The sequence below is a fragment of the Trachypithecus francoisi genome, unplaced genomic scaffold (genome assembly GCF_009764315.1).
Source record: "Trachypithecus francoisi isolate TF-2019V2 unplaced genomic scaffold, Tfra_2.0 Lachesis_group0, whole genome shotgun sequence".
NCBI classification, from domain to species: domain Eukaryota; kingdom Metazoa; phylum Chordata; class Mammalia; order Primates; family Cercopithecidae; genus Trachypithecus; species Trachypithecus francoisi.
The window spans coordinates 192,677,675-192,701,976 of NW_022681453.1; the positions used below are offsets into that span (position 1 = coordinate 192,677,675).

General features: G+C 46.5%; 1 long non-coding RNA gene across 2 annotated transcripts in view; it reads right to left on the bottom strand.

Moving 5' to 3' along the window:
• Positions 1-1,579: 1,579 nt before the first annotated feature.
• Positions 1,580-24,302, bottom strand: part of LOC117084403 — a 28,481-nt gene continuing 5,758 nt past the window's right edge. Inside the window, exons 1-3 of one of the 2 annotated variants that reach the window (XR_004437435.1) lie at positions 16,863-17,039; positions 11,048-11,130; positions 1,581-1,625 (exon numbers count right to left, since the gene is read on the bottom strand). This is a non-coding gene — a long non-coding RNA (uncharacterized LOC117084403). Of the gene's footprint in view, positions 1,626-11,047; positions 11,131-16,862; positions 17,040-24,302 lie in introns of those variants that run through there. The other variant, XR_004437436.1, reaches the window with a different exon arrangement.

Consider the following 24,302-nt stretch of genomic DNA (forward strand, 5'->3'; position numbering starts at 1 on the left):
TGATGGGAGGTGATCTGCATGAGATTTGGCAACACCAGGCAACTCCTCACAGCTGTTCTTCAGGCATCCCAGGAGCGTGGAGAAACCAGGAGAGGACAGAGTGTGCCGGGACCTCCTCTCCTGGTCCTCCTCCCCGACTCAGGGGCAGATATGAAGGGCAAAGAGAGAAAAGGGCTGGGAAACCAACAGCACGAGGAAGCTGATGAGGGCAGGGGATGGGGGCATTCACTCCGGGGCATATCAGGATTGAGGGGGCCCTGAAGCTTGCACAGTTGGGAGGGCTGTCTTTAAGAAAAAGAACACGACATGACAAATACAACTTGAGGTCCTGGGCCTGGGAAGGAGCCTGAAGTGAGGGGTTCTGGCGTGAACTTGCTCTGGCCAACAGGTTAATAATCTGAGCTCAGAATCTTGCTAAAACATGCCCCACTTTCCAGGGTCTTGCCTTGTCTGGGCTACCCCATCAGACTAGGAGGCCAGTTGTCTGTTTTATTTCTGGGAAACGAAGGAGTAAAGGAGTCTCTGTGGTCAGTCACCCAACACACGTTGGTGCCGTGCCACAGAGAGGTCCTCCGTGCAGCGCTGCAGGCCATTCACTCCCTCCACAGCTTCACATTAGGACCTAGGATGTGTCAGGGCGGGGCTACGTGACAAGCATCACAAGGACTCAGACAGGGCCCAGCTCTCAAAAATGACAAGTTCTCTGCCTAGGAGGCATGCAGGCCTCTGTGAAGGCAGGACAGAGAGAGGAAGTAATTGCCTCAGGCAGTTAGGGTGGGCTTCCTGGAGGCCGCAACCAGAGAAGGGAGCCTGAGAGAACCTGCCTAAGTTCACCAGATCAGGGAGAGCTGATCTTGCAGAGGGAACAGCCACAACAATATTGATTAAGCACCTACTATGTACCAGGCTTAGATCTGTTATATGAAGTCAATGAGTCTGTTCAACACCACCACAAACTGGGTCCTAGTATTATCCCCATTTTACAGATAAGAAAGCTGAGACACAGTGATGCTAAGGATCTTATTCTCAGTCTCACAGCTACTTAAGCGGTGGGTATGAATTTTAAACCCAGGTAGTCTGGCTCTAGAATCCATGTGTGCACAAAGCTATGATGAGACATCTTGGAGCACTTTGGGAACTGCAAGATACTCAGTGTCCCACTCAAAGGAAGCACTGGGAAGGCAGGCAAGGAAGGGGGCCAAGAGGGCAGGAAGGATCCTGGAGGGCCTAGAAGAACAGGTAAAGAGGTTTGGGTAAGGAACGGTACCCAAAAGAGGCAGGGCAGCTACTGGAGGTTTTTAAGCAAGAGCATGGGGTGATCAGATTTAGGCTTTAGAAAGGTTACTGTGGGCTGGGCGCAGTGACTCACGCCTATAATCCCAGCACCTTGGGAGGCCGAGGCAGGCAGATCTCTTGAGGTCATGAGTTTGAGACCAGACTGGCCAACATGGTGAAACCCCTTCTTTACTAAAAATACAAAATAGCTGGGCGTGGTGGCAGGCGCCTGTAATCCCAACTATTCGGGAGGCTGAGGCAGAGGAATCACTTGAATCCAGGAGGCGGAGGTTGTGGTGGTGAGCCGAGATCGCACGACTGCACTCCAGCCTGGGTGATAGAGCGAGACTCTGTCAAAAAAAAAAAAAAAAGTTACTCTGTGTAGAAGATGGATTAGAAAGGATGGATTAGAAGCCGTCAGATGGGAGCAGGGGATCTCTAGAGATGCTATTGCAGAGTCCTGGCAATTGTGAATGGAGCATCAATTGAGGCCAAGGCACCAGCTTGAAGTTCCTCTGGTTCCAAAGACCACCTTTAACAGCCTGTGGGTGGAGTAGACAGAAGAGGGTCAATCTTATCTTGGAGGTCTCTTGGAGCCCAGAGACCTAAGTGCAGTACCCTCCTTCCCACTGGCCACCTTCATGGACTAAGTCAAACCCCTTCACCTCTCTGGGCCACAGTTTGCTCATCTGGAAAGTGAACATAATAATTCGTGCTCTGTCTGACTCATGCAATTTTTGTGAAATTCAAACAACATCATAGATGCAAAAAATGGCCCATGACTATTATTGACAATGCAATGGAAGCTTGAAATGTCTGCACAATTAACTGATAGCCTAGAGGCCAAGAGTCTTCTGTTCTTGGGCTCAAGTGGTATCCTTTGCCTTGGCAATAAGCTGACAGCTGGGGCGGGTCCCTCTTTCCCACCTCCACATGACCCACCCAAGTCCTTCCCTTTCTTCAAAGCACAGCCCAAATACCACCTCCTCCAGGAAGCCTTTCCAGAGTCATTCTTCAAGCCCCCAACTGGAAATGACCTGTCCTTCCCCTGAAGAATGCTGCTTTCTGCTCTGCTCTTTCTATGTTCCATCTAGCTGCAGTTGTTTCTGCATTCCCTTCCCATGAGCTGCCACAGCTGCTGCCTTTCTTTTTTTTTTTTTTTTGAGACGGAGTTTCACTCTTGTCGCCCAGGCTGGAGTGCAATGGCTCGTTCTCAGCTCACTGCAACCTCCGCCTCCTGGGTTCAAGCAATTCTCCTACCTCTGTTTCCTGAAAAGCTGGGATTACAGGCACCCCCCACCACACCTGGCTGATTTTTTGTATTTTTAGTCGAGATAGGGTTTCACCACGTTGGCCAGGCTGGTCACGAACTCCTGGCCCCAGGAGATCCTCCCGCCTCGGCCAGCCAAAGTGCTGAAATTACAGTCATAAGCCACCGCACCTGGTCGCCCTACTAATAATTTTTTAACCCATCTTTCCTGGCCCTGTTTTTATGTATTTAAAAATATCTACTTGATCTCATCATGTGGATGAAGTTTTCTGTCTTGCCATTTTCACTTAATAACACAAGTATTTGTCATGTTCTAACAACTTTGAATACAGGTATTTTAATGGCTGCATAAGAGTCCTACCATATGTTATAATTTACTTAACTTTCCCCATTGTTAGATGTTTAGGTTGTTTTCGGTTTTGATTGTTATAAATAATACTATAACTTTTAAAAATAGAATGAATCAATAATTCAAAAACAAAAACAAAAACCAATTTGGGTTGTTTTAGGATATGTCCTCCTGTCCCTCTGCTCAGCTGCCTGAGAGAAGATGGGACTCAAGACAGAAGAAGGTGTGAATGCACCGGAGAAAACCCACAGCCTGTGCCTGCGAGAGGAGGGGAAGCTGATCCCGCCTGGCTGATCCCAGACTCCTCTGCTGGCCCTGTTGACATTTGATAAATGCTTCCTGTGAAGATGTTTACCCAGGAGGAAATGTATCATGCTTCCCCTTCCTACCACGAGGGTGGGAAGAGGGGCTGCACTGGCCCCATACATTCCAGCCACTGTCTGAGCTCACCACCTCACCTCCCTGGGTGTCCCCGAAAAGGTGCAAGAGGAGTTGGAGTGTCCACACCCCAGCCCCGCCCCTGGGAGGATTGTTTTTGAGGTGCGCGTTTGACACTCTTCCAACAGCTTCCCCCTTGGGACGAAGCTGCAGCTGCCCATTGTGGTGACTGGCTGACCACAGCCCCTTTACCGGTTGCTTCCCCTCCCCTTATCACCACCCACCCCTCTCCCGGGCTCTCCCTGGCTTACCTCCTCCCCACTGCCCACCCCTCTCCCGGGTTCTCCCTGGCTTACCTCCTCCCCACTGCCCACCCCTCTCCCGGGCTCTCCCTGGCTTACCTCCTCCCCACTGCCCACCCCTCTCCCGGGCTCTCCCTGGCTTACCTCCTCCCCACTGCCCACCCCTCTCCCGGGCTCTCCCTGGTTTACCTCCTCCCCAGTAAACTTGCACTCACATCCTTGTCTCAGGGGCTGCTTCTGACAAAACTCAAACTAAGATATCCCCCTATTTCCTGTGACTGGATTAATATTGTACCCATTTGACTCATGAGAAAACTAAGACTCAGACTAATTATCTGGTCTGAGGTCACATAGCAAGCATGTGATTGTCCTCGGGCTTGACCTCACATCCCTCTGTACCACCGCACCTGTCCTTGTAGCATACTGAGAGAATTGCACACATAAGCATGTCACTGGATCCCAGGGACACTGCTCACCTTGACTCCCACCTCCGCCCCACTCAGGAAACCGGGATTTTCTCCTGTCTCAGCCTCCCGAGTAACTGGGATTACAGGCCTGCGCCTCCACGCCCGGCTAATTTTCTATTTTTAGTAGAGACGGGGTTTCTCCATGTTGGTCAGGCTGGACTCAAACTCCTGACCTCAGGTGATCGGCCCGCCTCGGCCTCCCAAAGTGTTGGGATTATAGACATGAGCCACAGCACCTGGCCCCAAGTGGAAATCTTATACTCCACGTGGGCCTGAAGTGCAAGCCAAGAAATAGGAAGCTACCCTTTCCGGTACGTGGAGTTGCTGAGAAAGTGTTAGCTGTACATTGTTTATCCAGATCCATAGAAAACAGCTTTTACAAGCACAGTCCCAACTTTTGGCAATTTTTGCAAATCATTTGGATTAAGGTAACATGCAGCTATTGTGTTGGGGTAAGTGTGAGTGTGTGGCTGGATGTGAAATTTTACTGACAACCAAACCATAGCTGGGAAACCTGAAAGTGTTGTCAAGACTCAGGGAGCTGTCGGCAAACCCAGGTAAAGTTTCGGCTCAGTTAAGAGGTAACTCCATCCAAGTTTTGAACAAGATGGAATTATCACAAGCAGGGGCAGATGGATGGGGTAAATCACATGAAATCAGCCTAAACTTATTAAAAGCTGACCGCAAAGCTTCTTCCATTTATGTCCAGTGTTCTAGTTATCTATTGCTGCATAATAAATCACCTGAATGTGAGAGTCAGGAATTCAGGCAGGGCTTGGCTGAGAGATTCTGTTCCACAAAGCATCAACCAAGGTTATTCACAAGTATTCAGCTGGCAGATGGGCGGTCTGAAGGGTCTGTGATGGCTTCACTCACATGTCAGGCACATTGGTGGACATGGCTAGAAGGCTGGGCTTGATGGGGACTGTTGATCAGAGAACCTATCCATACATGGTCCCAGCCTGGTGGCCTCAGGGCGGTTGGACCTCTTACACAGCAGCTCAGTGCTCCAAAAACAAATGCACAGTGAACAACCTGGAAGCCACGTGGTTTTTTATGACCTGGCTTTGAGATCACACAGAGTCACTTCTGCTGTGCTGCTTGTGAAAGTGGTCACAAGGCCAACCAGACTCAAGGGAAAGGGACTTAGATCCAACCTCTCAGTGGTAGGAGTGTGTAAAAGTACAACATCCAGATTGGGTTAGAAGCAAAGAAGGGGCCAGGCATGGTGGCTCACACCTGTCATCACAGCACTTGGGAGGCTGAGGTAGCCGGGTCACCTGCGGTCAGGAGTTCAAGACCAGCCTGGCCAACATGGCGAAACCCCGTCTCTACTAAAAATACAAAAAATTAGCCAGGCATAGTAGCAGACACCTATAATTCCAGCTACTCTGAGGCAGGAGAATCGCTTGGGCCCAGGAGGCAGAGGTTGAAGTGAGCTGAAACTGCACCACTGAACTCCAGCCTGGGCAGCAAGAGTGAAACTCCATCTCAAAAAAAAAAAAAAAAAAAGGAAGCAAAGAAGGGAAGCCAGAGCTTGCAGGCTTCCTCTGAATCTGAAGTTACAGTTGCAGTTGCTTTGTCCAAGGGAAGGAATTCTAAAGGGAGGGATCTGGTTGGGCTAAAATTGTTGGAAAGCCAAACCAAGTCCACACTGGATTCGACAGAAGATCTCTTGTCCCACTGAGCTCACAGGGACACCCAGGCACCTGCTGCAGCACCACCCTGCTCTCTGGCCTGTGCTGCCGGCTGCCCACACAGTCTGGCTTCCTGACAGCTCTGCACTCAGCGCTGGCTATCATGATGAAAGCAGCTGAGCAGTGTTTCCCTTGCTCGGGGATGCTGGTCTCCTGGAACTCCTGGAAGAAAGAGGGAGGAGGCCAGTGTGGGAGAGTTTGGTTGAGTGCCTGGTGTTGCTCATCCCATTGAAGGCCTGCAACTGAGGTCAGGCTCCATGGGGCCTTCTCACCGAAGCCTGCATCTCCCAAGGTGAGGCAACTCTGTGAGCCTCAATGCTGACGGTACTGTCCAATCATGGAGAAGAGGCGAATGCCACAGTCTCTCACACATATATGTACCATGGCCTGGCACAGGGTATGTCCTCAGAAGAGTCAACTGAATAAACTCATTGGTTCAATTGAATATGCTTTTCATGTAATGTTTGTGCACCTTTCTTTTTTTTTTTTTTTTTTGCATTTAACACATAAGAGATCTAGAAAAGGATGATAGTGGGGCAGGGAGTTGGTCATGAAAGGAAGAGAAAGGGCCTAAGGCTTGGGGAAACAAGCCTCTGGCCTTGAACTATGGCCCAATCTAGTGACTGGAAGGGATCTGACCCTACAGAGAGCCCCTTGGCTAACGAGCTCTTTACTCAGAATGAGTTTGAAATGTTTGATACGGTCCTAATCAAACTAATTATTTCCCTCCAAACTTGCAAACTTACATAAATAATAAATGGATGGATAGAATTAACACGTATTGGGAAGGTACTATGTAGCTGACATGTCCTACGTGCTTTCATATATGCTAATTCATCAGTCCTTACAAAACTCTAAGGAATAGATGCATTTATCCTTTTTTTTTTTCTTTTTTTTTGTCAAACATGGAAAGAAACAGAATGAATCAAATAAAAGCCCGGATTTATCTCTCTCTCTCAAATCCTGTTTTGAATCGCTGCCCTGCCTCTGGCGGATTTCTCTCTCTCTCTCTCTCTCTCGCTCTCTCTCGCTCTCTCTCATCCTGTTTTGAGTCGCTGCCCTGCCTCTGGCGGATTTCTCTCTCTCTCTCTCTCTCTCTCTCTCTCTCTCTCTCTCTCTCTCTCTCTCTCTCTCTCTCTCATCCTGTTTTGAGTCGCTGCCCTGCCTCTGGCGGATTTATCTCTCTCTCTCTCTCTCTCTCTCTCTCTCTCTCTCTCTCTCGCTCTCTCTCATCCTGTTTGGAGTCGCTGCCCTGCCTCTGGGGTGACTGTGCAATCACCACTCACCCCATCACATGGCCTAGAAACCTAGTAACGTGGCCCTTCACCCTGACCTCCATATCGGTCAACGAACAGGTCTCATTCTTTTTTCATCCTCAGCCTTCCTCCATCACTCGCCCTGTGTCAGGGTCCTCAGACTTTCATCCTTCATCCCTTCATCCTGGGCTACTGAGCCAGCCTCCTGACAAGTCCTCTGTTCTACCCCTGTAGTCCATCCCTCACACTGTAACCAAAGAAAGCTGAAACACAGACCTGAGCATAACAAGCCTTTTGCTCATAAAGTATCACTGACTCCCTACAACCCTACAGCCTGCAGAATAAGTGACTGGTGTTCAAGGCTTTCCGTGATCTCCTCCTGACTCCTCCTGATCAACATTTCTCATCTTATCTACCACTACTCCCTTTCACGACGTTTTTGTTTGTTTGTTTGTTTTTGTTTTGTTTTGTTTTTTGCAAACCAGAGTCTACAAAGCTCTGAGCATTGTTCTGGAAGAGGAGAGGAGTTCTACGTAATGATGTTGAAATGTTATGTTTATGTTTCAGTGATAAAGGAAAAAATAGATAAATACGACACTCACTTTCTGATCCTGCCTCATTATTTTAATCTCTGTGTTATTTATACTTGCTTTCACAATCTTTGATGTTATTAACTATTCAGGTGACGGTTTTTAACTTTTAATGCAGAGTTTCTCAAACTGTGGTTGCAGAGACTCCAAGAGTACAGGGATAGTTGCTCACGGGTTCTCAAGTTCTTCTCTATATTCCAGCTGTAGTACACTGTACTTGTATGTGGATCAGATCACAAATTTCATTTTAGCCATATCCCTGCTTCATCATCTTTACTTGTGTTCTTCCTTTGGTTTCGAATGCCTTTCCACATTCTACAGACTCAGCTCCTACCCAGCCCCATTTCCAAGCTTCTTCATGCATGTCACTAGGGATAGCCCTGCTGTAGATCTCCAGATGTGAAGATTCTCTGAGTTGGAATGGACATTGTAGATCATAGGCTATTGTCCTCATCTTACAGTTAGAAAAACCTAGGCACAGAAAATGGAAGTAACAAGCCAAGTCTAGAATCCAGGCCTCCTGACATCTTATATGGTGTTCTGTTCACATCTTGCAACATGCTGCACACTCCTCTTAAAGTTTTATCATCCATTTTTGCATTGAGTGGCTGGAAGGGCTGCATGCAGAGTAAATCCTTAGCTTCCCTATAACCATAACTGACAGGGCCATAAAACCACAGTAATTACCTGACATGTTCATATGTCTGAAGCACTATAATAAAATATCCCAGGAGATCTGAATGCTGGAAGCACTTTGCATTTTTGCACTGGACAATGGAGGCTGCTCCAATTAATGTCAATCAGACTTACTCACTCCAGAGAAGTCCAAAATTATATGCTGATTTATTGAACTTACCATAATGTTCCAAAATTGATTTTTTAACATTTCCGCAAACTAAGATATTATAGAGAGGCAATATAGCAATTAGTTCAGTGTTCTGAACTTAATAGATACTCAATAAAGGTGAGCTGAATGAATGGATGCCCCATAGGCTGGAAGCCAAGACACCTGAGTTCCAGTCTCATTCTTCTACTAATAGGCCATGGGGGCTTGGGAAAATTACTTTCCCTCACTAAGCTTCAGTCTACTCATCTGTAAAATGAGGTATTTGGAGCAATCCAATTTTATCTTCTTGAGATAAGTCCCTTGCAGTCCTAAAATTCTACAATTTTGTGAAAATGATAAATCCATTTATTCTATTGCTGTCAAAGCAAAAGAAAAATAATACTATAATTTATTAACTATTCTAATTTTATGCTCCATTGCTTCTTTCATGCATGATTATAGGTGTTTTCAGAACCATTACATAGTTGAGTTATCATGACTAACTTTTGAGGAAAATACTATTACATTCTGCCTCTACATTTGGGAAGACAAGTTTTATTAACTTGAGAAGACTTCAACTTCCAGTCTTGACAGAATTACTACTGTTCTCAGACACTGGGAAATAGGTAGTGCAAAACTGTAATCTGTGAGAGAATGCACCAATGAGTTGAGACCTGAAATAACCCTAGCTTTATGCTTGGAGGCAATTTGCAGTCCACGAGCACAGCCCAGTAGCTTCACTAAGTTGAGGAGACAGAGATCAGTCTACAGACCTGAGGCAGCTAGGAGTTGAGGGTCACAATTTTTGAAAGGAGGGAGATACACAGAAAAATAACACCATAAGTCTACTCTTTTCCTGAATCTTTGCTGAGTATTCAACTATATATGTCTAAAGTGAAACTCTACATGACCAGGGAAGATAAATGACAGAAGAGTTGTAAGCTGAACAATCCAGAGCTCTCAAAATGTAAGGCCATAACTGTGCATCAACCAGCCAAAGTGGAGAGTCCTTGGTGATCCCTTGGGACATTCAGTGAAGAGCCCAGATAAATCACACTTGAGTAAAAAGGCTGACTTATTCCTGGAGTGAAGGTTACTCTAGACTCTCCACAGCAAAATGTAAAGCCAGGATTCAAAGATGTCAAACTGATCCACGTGTAACTTAACTGTCTGCTGAAATAAAGCCCAAACAAAGCCAAAACCAAGATTTTTTCTTTTTTTTAAAAAAAGAAGACAACAAAGTCCAAATACTTAATGATAGAATATTACAATGTCTACCATCTACCAAAAAATTACTAGACATATAAAGAAGCAGAAAAATGGTGACCCATAATCAAGAGAAAAATCACTCAATAGAAACAGACCTATAAACGACAGAGATGATGTACGAGTATTTAAGCAACTTGACAAGACCATCAGTAGGGAGCGCAAATTCAAACCCAGGTCTCCTGGCACTGCCATTTAGTGCTCTCTTCATTGCCTGTGCTCACCAGTCTCTCTGCATGTGCGGACATTTATAGGGTTTTCCCATGACAATCCCAGTGCAATTTTCCTATGCTTCTGGTCTGCACTTTGGTTACAATGGCTGAGAAGCCTGCAGAGGTAGCCACACATATGAAACTACAAAGGCCAGTCTCTGATCAGGAACAAGCACTGACCATCCTCATAGACAAAATTTTGACAATCCTGAAACAGAACTCAATTGTGTCTCTTCCCCTTCCCCCACTATAGAACTTGCATGGGAATTACCCATGGCCATTACCACATGGCCACTCCTGGTCACATCTCTGGCCAGAAGGTCTCTCCTCCCCAAGGGCTGCAGCTTAAGGGAACATGAAAATCAGTGTGTGAACAATGGGAGCACGCACCAGGAAACCAGCCCTCAGCTTCAGCCCTGATTGGCAAAAACTTAAGCAAGGGAAAACGGAAACAGAAAGCATCACAGGAGGCTGTCAGCCTGCAGAAAGGTGCAAGTCCCACTGCCATTGCTGGGAGTATATTCATGTGTGTGCTGCCTACAAGTGTTTGTGAGAGAATGGTGACACAGAGGCACCCCCCAGGCTGGGGGCACAGTTTTCCTCCCTGCAATTTACTACACAAGTTGTTACCAAAGCAAATATCAAAGCCCTGCAATTTGCTAATTATAGGCGGGATCCTGGGCTTGTGGGCCCAATTAACCACTTGTTCCTCATTTTCGGTGTATGACCGGCGGACTGCACCCACAATTACCCACTTGTCTTTTTAACTGCCCTGTGAGCTGGCTGACTCACCTCCAATTCACTCCACTATCCACTCCAGATGGCCTTTGGTGTCTTTTGTTTCCAAGCTCCCCCTACTTGACTATTATCTCTCTCTGCATCACAGGCCACTGTCTGGTCACCCAGGCTAAGGTTCCTACAAGAAGTCCTGATCTTACTCCTTGCCTATGCTTGGAGCCTGTAAGGCAGGAAGCAGCTCCTGCTGGTCTGGGCATTTTGCCTAGCTCCCCAAGGAAGCTCAGGAGGCTGTGGCCACATTCAGCCTCTGCTCCCAGACAGACTCCACAAAAGGAGCAAGGAAAATTACAGCTTCTCTGGAGCTGGCCCACTGCCAGGGCTCCTGCCCACGGTCTCCGTCAATGTCTCCCTGGTTCCCTACCTCAGTCCGGCCAGGGCTGGATACCAGGAAACTCATCACCAGTCCTGGAAGAGGATGTCCCAATAGCTGCCAGCATTAGCTCTCTGGAAAGACACAAATCAAAAAAGGAGAAAAATCCCTCAGGATCTCCTGCTTCATTAGGCAGATTTCCCAGCAAGCAAAGAATTTCCAGCAAACTTTTTGATGGGTTACTATATCAATGGTTCCTACCCTTTTTTGTGTCACAGACACCTTGGAAAATCTAATGAAAGTTCTGGACCCTCTCCAGTGAGAAATGCTCATATCCATTCATCCATTGATTTATGTAATCATTCAGTAAATATTTATGGAGCACCTACGTGCCAGGCACTATTGCAGGGACTCAGAAACATCAGTGGACAAACAGAGAGAATTTCCTGCTCTCGTGGAGCTTATATTGTAACAGAGAAAAACAGGCAATAAAAAATGAATGTAATAAATAAGTCAAATACATAATTTGCTAGAAAACAAGTGCTATGGGCCAGGCATGGTGGTGCACACCTGTAATCCTAGCACTTTGGGAGGCCAAGGCGGGCAGATCACTTGAACCCAGGAGTTCGAGACCAGCCTGGACAACATGGCAAAAACCCATCTCTACAAAGAAAAAAAATACAAAGAATTAGCCAGGCATGGTAGAATATGCCTATAGTCCCAGCCACCCGGGAAGTTGAGGTAGGAGGATCACTTGAGCCCAGGAGGTTGAGGCCGCAGTAAGCCATGATCACTCCACTATACTCCAGCCTGGGCAACAGAGTGAGACCCTGTCTCAATAAAGAGTGCTACGGAAAAAGGAGAATTACAACAGGGTAAGAGAGAGACCGGTGGGAATGATGCCACATTTTTAAACAGGATGTGTCAGGGAATCTTCACTGAGAAGTGAATGTGAGCAAAGAACCAAAGAACATAAGAGGTTTCATCATGTGGTCAACTGGGGAAAGAGCGCAGCAGCAAGAGCGTGAACAGCCTGGGGCCACGCTCAGTGTGAATGAAGACAAGCGAAAAGAGCAGAATGGCTGGACCTCGGGACGTGGGAGGAAGGCTGCCTCAGTGAGAGAGATGAGGTCAGAGGGGCAGAGGTCGGGAGACACATACCACATAGGAATTTTACTGAGTGAAATCTAAAACCATGAGTGGACTTTGAGCAAAGGGGAAATATGATCTAAGACTTTAGAATGTCTGTCTGAGGCTGCTACGGGGAGCAAAAGATTTAAATGTCAGAAAATGGTAGCCTGGGTCAGGTGCAGTGGCTCACACCTGTAATCCCAGCACTTTGGGAGGCTGAAGCGGGTGGATCACCAGGTCAGGAGTTCAAGACCAGCATGGCTGACATGGTGAAACCCCATCTCTACTAAGAAATACAAAAATTAGCTGGGTGTGGTGGTGTGGGCCTATAATCTCCGCTACTCGGGAGGCTGAGGCAGGAGAATCGCTTGAACTCTGGAGACAGAGGTTGCAGTGAGCCTGGATCACATCACTGCACTCCAAACCTGGCGAGAGAGAAAAAAAAGAATAGAAAATGGTGGCCTGGGCCAGAGTGGTTGCAGTGGAGACCGCTGGAAGGTTGAGTCAAGAGCAGCTCTGCAATGGACGTGGCATGTGTAAGAAAGATGCACACGTAGAATTTCACTCATAACTCAGCACTTTAGCAAATCCTTCTGTCCATCCATGGATGCAGGGTCCTTTATCAAATCACAAGGAAAGTGTGGACCCTAGAAGGGAGAGGGAAGGGACTTCAGTGAGTGGACACGGGGAACCCTAGCTGTATCTACAAGTTTCACTTCTTTTAAATACATAATAAAAATACATTTAAAATGAGTATGACAAAAGAGTAACAACTGGTAGTCTAAGTGGTGGATACATGATTGTTATACCGTTTCTGTGTATTTTAAGAGATTCATCATTGAAAATGGAACTGCCTATCTCAAGATTTTCCAGATTCCTCCCGTTTGCTTTTTCAGTGTATTGAGGGAGAATCAATACAATTGTGCTGGTCAGTCTGTCTGCAACATCTGGTCAGGTGCCTGAGGATGGGAACATTTCATTTCTCTGACTTACTTTCCTTCCCTTTCTTCCAGTGGCTCAGAGTCAAATGTGAGAGAAGACAGGACAAACACAAAAGCCACACTGTACCAAACACAGAGGCTAGAGGAGGAAGAGAGTGACGGTAACTGGGAAGACCTGGGAAGGTCTCCTGGCAGAGGCGGCCTTTAAGCAGAGTCCAGGAGAACGGGCAAACTGGGACACGCAGGGAGAGAGACAGTGGGTTCTGCTGGAGGCTACTGCTCTAACAAAGGCACAGTGGGGAGCAAGCTAGGGCCCCAGCACCTACTTCACAATGGCCCATTTTAAGGGGAATAGGCAGGGGATTTCTTTGTCTCTGCTACTGAATCAGAGACCAGACTAGATCTGAGTTGCTTTTCAGAAGCCTGAAGTCGTCCCAGTGGGTTCAATGTGGTAGAAAAGCTTGGTTCTGGGCCTGCAGCAAGCTGTAACCTGCAGATGAGAATGACTGTGAGGCCCCCAGAGATTAGGGCTACTGAGGCAGGGCAGAGTCCCTTTGCAGACCTGAGTGAAGATCTTCTTAGGAGGCTCCCCAGCCAGCTGAGCCACCTCAGGATCTGGCCCCTAGACAGCAAATTTCTCACAATCTGAGCCTGGGGGAAGGTCCCCTGCTGCCCACATTTTGCGAAACCTTGCGCCATGTCACGGTTCTGATTAAGTGCCAAGAGAACTATTTCCCAGGCCACAGCTTTAACAAGGCCATGCTTCCTAATTACTAGTTTTCTCCTAATTAAATAAAAAAGGGGGGGAGGTAAACAGTGATTACCCCACCTTCTAATACCACCTTCCATTTATATGCGTCGCTCTTCAGAGAAGCTCAAAGTGCTTTGTATATTATTGTATATTTTCCCCTCATAACATCCTTGAGATTCCTAGGGGTGCTTATTATCATACCATTTTACAGCTGGGAAAAGAGGTGCTGGCTGAGGTTAAGCAAAGTGTCCAAGTGCCCTCACTAGCGATGATTAGTATTCTGAAGCTCTTCTAAGAAACCCCTGTATATTTAGAAATAAAGTCATCTCCCGGGAGATAAACCAGGCTAAAGCAACACATAAATAATAATTATTTATTGCAAACTTTACAATAGTAATTAACACTGTTGAATTCTCACAACAATCCTGTAAAACAGATACTATTACACTCATCTTATCGTGAAGACAATGAGATTCAGAGAGGTAAAGTTAGTTGCCTAGAGTTGCATAATAATATTAGGTTAGTGCAAAAGTCATCGCGTTTTGGCATTACTTTCAATGGCAAAAACCATGATTACTTTTGCACCAACCTAATAATAGTTGTGACAACAGTAAAAGCAGAAACTAATATTTATTGAGCACTTGCCATGGGCCAGGCATTTTAGACTTTTTTGCTAACTCATTTAAGTTCTTACAACACCTTTTGAAGTAGGTATTAGTATTATCACCATTTTGCTGATGACAAGACTGAAGCATAGAAAAGTTAAGTAACTTGCCCAAGGTCACACAGCAAGTAAGTGGCAGAGCCATACAGGAACCCACAAAGGGTCTCACCATACCAGTTTATCTGCCTGAAGAAATATTGTACTCTGAAACTTGGCCTGGGGACACTCAGACAGTTAGGGTGACGCAGGGGTACCTCCAGGACACCCTGTGGGTGTACTTCCTTTTTTTTTTTTTTTTTTTTTGTGAGACAGAGTATCGCTCTGTTGCCAGGCTGGAGTGCAGTGGCACAATCTCAGTTCACTGCAACCTCTGCCTTTCGGGTTCAAGCGATTCTCCTGCCTCAGCCTCCCAAGTAGCTGGGACTACAGGCGTGTGCCACCAGGCCCAGCTAACTTTTGTATTTTCAGTGGAGACAGGGTTTCACCATGTTGGCCAGGATGGTCTCGATCTCTTGACCTTGTGATCCGCCCACCTCGGCTTCTCAAAAGTGCTGGGATTACAGGCGTGAGCCACAGCGCCCGGCCTGGGTGCATTTTCAGTACTCCTGCTGTGTGCTGTGTGGGTAGGTACTGAGTGGGCAGCGGGAGGGGCACAAAGCCTTTCCTGCCTGACTCAGGCAACTGTGCTGGGTACTTTTTGCTGATATAAAATTGCACTGTAGGCCGGGCGCGGTGGCTCAAGCCTGTAATCCCAGCACTTTGGGAGGCCGAGACGGGCGGATCACGAGGTCAGCAGATCGAGACCATCCTGGCTGACACAGTGAAACCTCGTCTCTACTAAAAAAAAAATACAAAAACTAGCCGGGCGAGGTGGCAGGCGCCTGTAGTCCCAGCTACTCGGGAGGCTGAGGCAGGAGAATGGCGTGAACCCGGGAGGCGGAGCTTGCAGTGAGCTGAGATCCGGCCACTGCACTCCAGCCCGGGCGACAGAGCGAGACTCCGCCTCAAAAAAAAAAAAAAAAAATTTGCACTGTAGGAGCTGTTAGCTCAAAGGTAATGGAATCCAAGAGTAAGAATTAGCCAAGGGAGACATTCAGACCAGCGGGAAGCGAACCTGGTGTGGCACGTGTTTCGGGGAGGGCACACATCTTGCTCTTCCATATGCCAGAGAAGGGAGCTCTCAAACCATCCTAGAACTTTGGTCTTCACTGCTCTCTCCCCAGAAGCATCCTCTAAGGACTCATTCTGTGCTCTTACCTCCATACAGCGGAACAAACTGGAAAGGGACAAATTCTGACTCCTTGACAGTCCAGCCAAACTTGTTCATCAACAAATTGGCCTGCTGGATGCAGACGTCACCATTTCAGGACAGGAGTTCCCCCAAGTGCCTGGCATACTTCCTGGGGCATCGAAGGCAAGACCTGGCCCCTGCCTCGGCCCTCATGCCGTGGGTCCCTCTCTTTCTCACACTTCTCTCCTCTCTCTTCAGACCGACCCTGGGAGCCAACCGCCTGCCGTCGGCATCTCCTGTCCCTGCCTGCCCTGTCCCTTTCCAACAGGCAATAGATCAGATTGCCAGGGAGCCCCTCTTGAGAATGGTGGCATGAGAATTAACAAGCTGCCAGCACGTGTCCAAAACGGGCAGCAGGTACTTAATTCCTAGTGAGTGCTGGGTGTGCTGCCTCGGGGTCCCAGCACTTTCTGACCAAAACAGAGCATTTAAGAAGGTCCTGGTGGCCGGGCGCGGTGGCTCAAGCCTGTAATCCCAGCACTTTGGGAGGCCGAGACGGGCGGATCACGAGGTCAGGAGATCGAGACCATCCTGGCTAACACAGTGAAACCCCGTCTCTACTAAAAAAAATAGAAAAAACTAGCCGGGCGAGGTGGCGGGCGCCTGTAGTCCCAGCTACTCGGGAGGCTGAGGCAGGAGAATGGCGTGAACCCGGGAGGCGGAGCTTGCAGTGAGCTGAGATCCGGCCACTGCACTCCAGCCTGGGCGACAGAGCGAGACTCCGTCTCAAAAAAAAAAAAAAAAAGAAGGTCCTGGCTGGGCGCGATGGCTCATGCCTGTATCCCAGCACTTTGGGAGGCCGAGGCGGGCAGATCACCTGAGGTTGGGAGTTTGAGAACAGCCTGACCAACATGAAGAAACCCTGTCTCTACTAATACAAAAAAAATTAGCCGAGCGTGGTGGTGCATGTCTGTAATCCCAGCTGCTGGGGAGGCTGAGGCAGGAGAATCACTTGAACCGGGGAGGCAGAGGTTGTGGAGCCAAGATCGCGCCACTGCACTCCAGTCTGGGCAACAAGAGCAAAACTCCATCTCAAAAAAAAAAAAAAAAAAAAAGAGAGAGAGAGAAAGAAAAAAGAAAGTCCTCACCTGCCATGTCTGACTTCCAAATTTCCCCAGCGTTTCCTTCTCCACTTTGTTGAGATTTGTTGCTTGCAATGGTTAGGAGCACTGACTCTGGAGCAAGACCGCCTAAATGTAAACCCAGCCCAACCATTTGCAAGCTGTGTGATTCTGAAGAAGTTGTTAAACCTCTCCTGGCCTTCTCTGGGGTCTGTAAAGCAGAAATAATAATTCCTATGTCATACAATTGTGATGATTAAATGAGTTATTACATTTAAGTGATTAAAACCGTGCTTAGCACAGAGGAAGCACTCAAAAGTTAGCTACTATTAGTGATGGCTAAACTTTTTTCCCCAGGGAAGGATCAATTCACTTGCCGGAGTCAAGTTCAACTTTGCACTCCAGTCCTTCAGGCAGGTAGAGGCAACTGAACCATGTGAAAACTGTTACCGCTTTGGAGGAGGGATGAACATTAGGAAGGAGATTTAGCCCTTAGAGATGTAAGTAAGGGCTTAAAGAGTCTCAGTCCCTGTTGACCACATAAATCTGCAAAAAGGAAAAAATAAGGAAAGAGCGCTGAAGGACCCATCCCGGGAGGAGGATGAGCCACGCTCCCTCTAGCCTCCCCAGAGGTGCATTCGTTAGATTCCCGCCCCGGCCCCAGCCCCAGCATCAGCTCGGGTTCCTCTGCAGACGCTCAGCCCCTTCGGAAATGTAAAACCCGGGAAGCGAAAGCCGCGGCGACCTCCCAGAGCCTCTCAGGCACGCGGCATCTCTCCCCACCGGCAGCGCCTGGAAATACCACAGGCCTAGCCAAAGATGGAACTGTTTTGTTGGGAGCTCGGGTTTCCCCCGCCGCGAGGCTGAGCCGGTGGCGCAGCTGCTCAAAGGTCACGCCCGAGACACGTCCGCACAAGCCCCCGGGGCGGGGCGGGCAGCGGGGAGAGAAGGTGGGTAATGGGGGCGGGGGGTAGGGGGGCACGGGGAGGGGCGCCACCTTCTTCAGGGCCCTGCGGAGCCGGCTCCCATCTTCATCTCGCAAGCATCCAACGCGGGGAAGTGGCTTTCCTCTCCCTCCTAGGATTTTATTTTTGCAAAACAAAAGGGATGCCAAAAAAGAAAAAGCTCCTAAATGAAAAGAAAATGCTTCTTTAAAAATGCTAATTGTGAGCTTTTTATTATTGTTTTGGAATTTCAACTGATGGCTGAAAGAGAAAATCTAAATTTGGCCACAGGAAACCTGCAGCCAGTTAACCTTGAGAAGTTCGTCTTCATTTTCTATTAAGTAAAATATTTGGGTTTGAATGCTTAGAGCCCTCTGCCTATAAAAATAGAGGCACTGAACAGTTTAACCACCTGTGTTTTCCTTGGATTGCATATTTTCCACAGTAAACAAGAAAACACAGATTGGAAATCCATTCATTCCTTCATAAGATGAGCTTCAGTTGGGGTTTATTTGTGTTTTCAATCAACGGAAACCAAAAACAGCCTTTGCAGGGTTATGGTATTTCGTGCAAAGAAGCTCCAAGAAGCTCTTTTTATCCCCTCTGCAGCTATTTCTACATAAATCCCAAGATTTTTTATAATGCAGTTAATAATTATAATTCCGTTTAGTTTTCCAAGCACATACTACATGCTTTACCTGCTGTCATCTCATTTGTGATAACACTTGGGGAGTAGTTATTCTTAATTCTTATTTGCCAGATAAGAAGACAGGCTTAGAAAAAATAAGCAGTAGCTAATAAGAGACACAGCCTTTATATCTGAGAGCTACAAAGCTGTGCTGATAACACCACCATAAACCATTTCCACTGTTTAAATATTACTAAATAAATAGATGGTTAGATACATAGACAGGAGTTTGTTCTTTCAATTCTCAAGGTTGCTCTTTAGGGGAGAGGCACACAGTGAAAGGCACTTTCTGGCCAGAATAATACTATATAGCATTACTAAGCCTCTGAGCCTCAGTTTTCCCACCTCCAAAATGAGACATATATTTAAGGCATATATCCAGCTCTGACATCCAGAGACTTACTCTAAATGAAAAGCTTAGGCTCAGGCCGGGCGTGGTGGCTCATGCCTGTAATCCCAGCACTCTGGAAGGCCAAGGCAGGTGGATCACCTGAGGTCAGGAATTTGAGACCAGCCTGGCCAACATGGTGAAACCCCGTTTCTACTAAAAATACAAAAATTAGCTGGGCATGGTGGCGGGCGCCTATAATCCCAGCTACTCAGGAGGCTGAGGTGGGAGAATCACTTGAACCTGGGAGGCAGAAGTTGCGGTGAGGCGAGATCGCACCATTGCACTCCAGCCTAGGTGACGAGAGCAAAACTCCATCTAACAAAAAAAAAATGCTTAGCCTCTTTGGTCCGTCACTGGCATGGCATAGTATTAATCACCCCTTTCCTGACTCCCTGGTTCCATTCATCTAACTCTGTGGTTCTCAACATTAAAATCTCCTGGAGTAGCTTTTAAAAATACAGATGCCCAGGCCTCACAGCCAGAGACTGTGCTTTAATTGGCTTGAAGTGTGGCCCAGGCCTCAGTATTTTTCAAAAGCTCCCCAGGCAAATGTGTAGCCAGGGTTGAATATTGATCTAACCTAGTGAACGACTCCAATTTCATCCACCCCAGTTGTGCTTTTATAAATGTAGTTACCATAACTGGAATTCCTTTTAATAAAATCCAGTAAGACTAGTGCTACCAGAGTCAATCTCAAAACAGATGTGAGTTTTCACTTATTTAATTGTATATTTTGTTTAAATAAGTTAAGGTGTCTCACCAAAGCTTCGAAATGCTGTAAGAAAGAGCGTGGTGTGTGTGTGTGTGTGTGTGTGTGTGTGTGTGTTGTTGCTGATCCTTTCCTAAGGAACAGAGACAGAATAGTACTATAATAACCAGAAGGTTCTAGGTCAATCTGATCCAATAATTGATTGGCCAAGTGAAAGAAATCACATGACATATTTATTTAACCCAGGGGTAATACCCGTTCTTTGGAACTGGCTTGTGTGTTAGACCTAGCCTAAGAGACTGGTCTGAGCTGGAGGTGGTAGAAGTATGAAAGTCAGGGTAAGAGGTCAGGCCGGAGCCATTTGAATCCCCAATGGCTCTAGGCTATTTTGTGTACGATTAGTCTCTCATGTTGGCATCTACGAGAGATGTCAGACTTTCCAAGGCACTCCATCTAAATGTGATTCAGTGACATCAGTATTCAGGGAAAGCCCACTCTTATCAATCAAAAGATTTAGTTTTCCTTTATAGAAAGATCTACTGATTTCTTGATAGACAGAAGAAATCTATAATTTGTTTTGTAAGTAAATGCCTATAATATTTTAAATATTCATTAAACTTAAGCTTCTGCTTTGCTAGTTTGCATGAACCTACGAGACCCATCTCCCCACTACCACATCATGCACACACACGCCCCACATACACACTGCACTGAAGTCTTGGATTTTACATATGCATATACATGTACTCATACACACACACCCACACACACAGTGTCATGTGGTGCATAACACCGTTGCAGTCAACGACGAACTTCATATATGATGACAGTCCCATAAGATTGTAACACCATATTTTTAGTGTACCTTTTCTATGTTTACATATGTTAAGATACACAAATACTCCCAGCACTTTGGGAGGCCGAGACGGGCGGATCACGAGGTCAGGAGATCGAGACCACCCTGGCTAATACGGTGAAACCCCGTCTCTACTAAAAAATACAAAAAACTAGCCGGGCGACGAGGCGGGCGCCTGTAGTCCCAGCTACTAGGGAGGCTGAGACAGGAGAATGGCGTGAACCTGGGAGGCGGAGCTTGCAGTGAGCTGAGAGCCGGCCACTGCACTCCAGCCTGGGCGGCAGAGCAAGACTCCGTCTCAAAAAAAAAAAAAAAAAGATACACAAATACTTACCATTGAGTTATAAGTGTCTGTAGCATTCAGTAGATGACATGCTGTACAAGTTTGTGGCCTGGGAGCAATAGGCTATACCATATAGCCTAGGTGTGTAGTAGGCCATACCATCTAGGTAGGTGTACGTGCCCTCTACGGTGTGTTCACACAACGATGAAATCACCTAGCAACGCATTTCCCCAGGATGTATCCCCATCCTTAAGTGGTGAATGACCATGTATATACATGGAAGCGAGTATGTAGTTTCACTCAACCTCTGGTGACATGTTTAAGGTGGATGAAACACCACCTTTGGTGTTAGTTGACACTGTGGTCAGAACAGTGATTTCTCCAAACATCTTTGGTATGGACTGATATTCAAACAGGTCAAGCAACGCTGGGGACCTTTGGCCTTTACCCGTTACTCATAAATAATTTCAACAAAACAGACAAAAGATTCTGCTTAATGACTTAATGTAAAAATGCATGAAATTGCTTGCATGTTAAACTGCTGCATTTCCCCTTGGCCATAGAAAGATTAACATTTCTGTTTGGGGAATGGTTTTGATCTTGCCTTCCAGCTACAGTATTTACATTCCAGTAAAGTTCATCTGGATTAGTTAATATTCACATGAATGAATATGCAGCCCCAGATCATGTTCTTAAATAAAATTAACATCCAAAGAAGGCAGGGGGACTTATTCTAATAAACTAAAGATGAAAATCACAGAAAGATGCAGAAATACTCTCTAATATAAATGTCCATGATAAACTCTGGGCCAAAAAAAAATCATCTGAGGACTAAACCAAGACAGGAACATACTGATGAAAGTGTTCCTAAAGGAAGAAACAGGGAAACCATCTTGTCAACCCAAATACATTGCCCTGCATAGATCAAAGATGGGTCTGTGCTTTAAAAAATTAAATTAAAAAAAAAATCAGCCTAGGTAAGAGAAAGGACTCTGAAGTATCAGGGAAGTTGTCATTTCTTGTGTGAAATACAGGTATCAGATCACAAATGCCGGCTTGAAAAAAGGAGCTAATGGTATCGTTTCCAGAGCAGGAAGTGTTTTCTGTCCCCACCCCCTCGCCTTTCTCTTTTCTATAATGATATGTAGTCTGAGTTTGAGGGGAAAAGTAACCTAATGAAAATGTTTTTTCTAAGTTCTAAGGCATTAGAAAATTTCTGTCTAAGCCAATAAACATGTACTGAGCGCTTTCTACGTACCAGGCAGTCACTGGACTAAGCATAAAGGTTCCAAGATGGGTGAGACCCAGTCACCTTCCTCAAGAAGCCCCAGCGGGGATATAGCTTATATTGAAGATTCATCTGAGGTATTAGCGCAACCAGTTTCACAGCTGATACATTCAGTTGCTCACAACTTGAGGCTGGGGGGTGGGAGGGAATGAGCAAGAGGTTTGGCAGTACCTTGAACATGCCACCAGCTTTGAACTCTAGCCAATTTTTATGGCTAATGTCAGAAATTAACCCGATATGATCATCATTTCAAATCCAACAAAAGGTTCCTCAGAGCCAGCCCTGGGCAAGGATTCATAGGAGGTGCTACGAAGGGTGGAGGGATGAATAAATGAAGGTCCCCCGCTACTCCAGAGTTTCCAACCAAGTTTCCAGCTAAGAAGGAAACCCAATAAGTAATGTCAAGGACATCCCATTGCACATGGTAGGGAAAGATGTAATTGGTTCTCTCCAAGAGAAACTACAGTGTGGAAGAATAATAGTTTTGAAACGGTGTGGAAGAATAATGCCTTAAAAGCACAGTAGGTCAAAATGCCAGAATGACAAATTAGCTTTGCTAACCACTTGGTAAATGGCCTTTTTTTTCAGCACCTTGGGCTGATGAAGAAGTAGGTATTAACTGATGAGTTTCTCTTTTCCAACACAGACATTTAACCCTCTGCAGAGAGGTTTTAGAAGCTATCAATTTGTAACGTAGGCTTTTCAGGGAAAGCGAAATACTGATACGTTTGAATTCCAAAGAGAGATGCTGGTAAAATCCCCAACCATCACCTCAAGGCAAGAATTGGAGCAAAAAGCATCATTTGAAGGAAATATTACTTAATTCTTTGCTTTTTATTATTCTAACTGTCCATGTCCACTCCTTCAGCTATTTCCTCAAGCCTTCCCCAAACACCCAGGCCTGGAGGGCTGTTTCTGCACCTACATTCTTCCAGGTCCCTAAGCTGTATGCCTGGCTCTCACATCCCAGTCAATACTGTTTCAGGCTCTTTGATTGGGTCACGGTTGTAAGTGTGGCCTTCCCAAATAATCTGGGAAACCCTGACACAAAAGGTCACATCTGTCCCTCTGACCCCCACAACTGCTCCTTGTATATCGTGGTTTGTATGATAGGGGCTGAGCATGGTCTGACAGTGGAAGCCTTGGACTTGGACCAGAAGACCTGGAGACCATGCCCCGTGTGGACCCCGACTGACTAGTGACTGACCTTAGAAAATTAGCTGTTTTCTGTCTGAGTTTTTGTGTCCCTATCCATAGAAGGAATGAAGAGGACAGATTCTTTAAGGCCCGTCCCTAATATTCTATGATTGCGCGATTCCTAACAAATGCCAAATCGTACCTCCCTTTCTCTCTCTCTCTCTCTCTACACACACACACACACACATTGAAACATGCACACGTACCCACCTTGCACCTCACTTCTCCTTTCTTCTCCCTATGTTTGTGAAGTAGCAGGCAACTGTACCATTTCAAATGAAGCAAACACACAACCTCACATTATTGCTGATAAATGCTCCTAAGACTGGTAGTTATTCTAACAATATCAACATAACAGCGACACCAACTCCCACTGAATACAAAACTGAGCACCACATGTGTCCAATTCTTTACCGTTTATAGGACAGTTTTACATCCTATCCTCTCCAATTCTACAGTAACCTGTTATCGGTGGACCCATTTTACAGAAGCGGGTTCAGCGCAGTCACATAGCTCTTCAGGAAGTTGTCTCCACTGTACAGAAAGCAGCCACCCCCTCCTTGAGGTGCCTCGGACCAGCTGCAGCTCCTTCTGCTCTAAGCCAGAGTCCGGAGGGAGTAGTTAGAGTTCACAATGAGAAAAGAACAAGGAGAAGGGATGGGGAAAGAGGAAGGGAGAGAAGTGGGTAGCTATGGGCCTGATACTGACGAAAAGTCCCCAGCCTTAACCTGACCTCAGCTCACAATGCCCTATACCTCCTGAGATTTAGAACCCGTGCGTTATTCTTCTGACCCTCTGCCGCTTCCTTGCCCTCTCCTGCCCTCTCCCCTGCTATGACTTCCCTAAAAAGAATGTCTCTTGCAATTTCTCTCCAGCTGTTTGATCTTTGTAAATGTCCCTCACTTGTCTGTGGCATGTGCTTAAACCAAAAAATAGACCTCGGGCATTCAAGATGGGAAAGAGTATTAAATGGCAAAAGCTTGCCTCGTGCCAGGGGTGTGGGCAGCCCCTAGATATCTATGATGACCAGATGTCCTGGATTTGCTGGGACGGGCCTAATTTAAAACCTTCTAGTCTCTTGCCCCATAAGTACCTTCACACTTGTCAGACC